Source organism: Neofelis nebulosa, chromosome 4, assembly GCF_028018385.1.
Source record: "Neofelis nebulosa isolate mNeoNeb1 chromosome 4, mNeoNeb1.pri, whole genome shotgun sequence".
Taxonomy (NCBI): domain Eukaryota; kingdom Metazoa; phylum Chordata; class Mammalia; order Carnivora; family Felidae; genus Neofelis; species Neofelis nebulosa.
The window spans coordinates 79,712,834-79,714,523 of NC_080785.1; positions in this window are offsets into that span (position 1 = coordinate 79,712,834).

A 1,690-nucleotide genomic window follows, 5' to 3' on the forward strand; every position below is an offset into this window, starting at 1 on the left:
AATGTGAAAGAGAGGGGGGCCCAAATTAGCTGTGTGGTGCATCAATACCTATAATAAATTGTTGTACTATGGTGAGTCAAAAAAGACACTTAGAAAGAGGAACTAATAGGAGGAAAACTTGAAATGCTTATTTTCATTAAAATCGAAGGACGACAGCGATTACAAAGGGAAGAAATGGTTATGCAGAGATAACTTGAAACGGAAAAGAAATGCTATTTCCTTGTGAAGAATAAGAACTGCTTGGCTGGAATAATGGGACCAGAAGCTAAACCTCCTTGGGTAGGTAAGGGACAGGACAGGGTGAATGAAGAGACAGATGGTCACTACAGTGAGTGCCTTTTGTAGAAGTTTGGTTTGGAGGAGGAAAGACCTTTACCTTCAGTGGAATGGAGGGTTAGGTGTGAAAATTAGATTTTTTAAGATTAGTAAAAAACAAAGATGAAAATTGTGAATAATACAAGTGCCCCTGAAAATAGAGGGATTGAGGGGGAAAAAAAGGTATATCTCTACAACGGACTGTTCTGCACCTGTTAGAAAAGTTTTTAAAGCCGTTTTATACATATACATAAAGAAAATGCAAAATAAGATCTCATTTGACAATCTCATTAAATAGCTATATATGTATGCAGTGCCTGGGTGGCTCAGTTGGTTAAGTGTCTGACTTCAGCTCAGGTCATGATCTCATGGTTTGTGAGTTCAAGGCCCACATCCAGCTCAGTCCTGACAGCTCAGAGCTTGCAACCTGCTTTGAATCCTGTGTTTCCCTCTCTCTCTGCCCCTCCCATGCTTACACTCTGTCTCTCTCAAAGTAAACATTAAAAATTAAAAAAAAAAAGAGCAGCTGTATACGTATGTACAGAGCTGAGGATTTTGTAGAGTGATATACAGCATTGGGTGGAACCAGAAAGTAAAGTGAGGTATTTTATTTCTTTAAATATTACGTTTCATTGAAATATAATATGTATTCAGAAAGTACCCAAATCATAAGCGCATACTTCAATATTTGTCTCCAAGTAAGCATACCCTTTAATCACTAATCAGATCAAATTATTGAATATTACTAATAGTTAAATTCTCTCATGCTTCTTTTAGTAACTACATATCAAAACTCAGGACCCTAACTATTATTACCACATAATCTCACCTTATTTCCCTCAACATTATGTCTGTAGATACTAATTAGTGCTGCATTAATGTAAATGTATTTCTCATTGTTATACAATACAGTAAAATTATTTCTCATTGTTATATAGTATAATGTTGAAATAAATCAACATTAATTCCCATTTATTTAAAAGCCACTTAATTCTAATGGAATGTATCTTTTCCCCTACTTCAGATGCTTCTAGGATTCATTTAGGTTTTTAGCATTTTCAATTCTGATGTTGTTGTATTGAACTGGCATCTAAAAAGCAATCAGTTTAATGCTCTGGTTTCTCTTCAGATCGCATAAATCTTTCGCCTTTTTAAAAAAGCAATCAGTTTGTATTTTGAGAAAAAGTTGTCATTAAAAATATTCGGGAGAGCTGCTTTGCTGGAATAATAGGTCTGGATGCTAAACTGATGTTTACAGCAATTATTGCAACTGTGGCTAATGTCTTCCTTGACTTTGAACATTCAACCATTATTTTTTATTTTATTTTATTTTATTTTATTTTATTTTATTTTATTTTTAAACATTTTATTCATT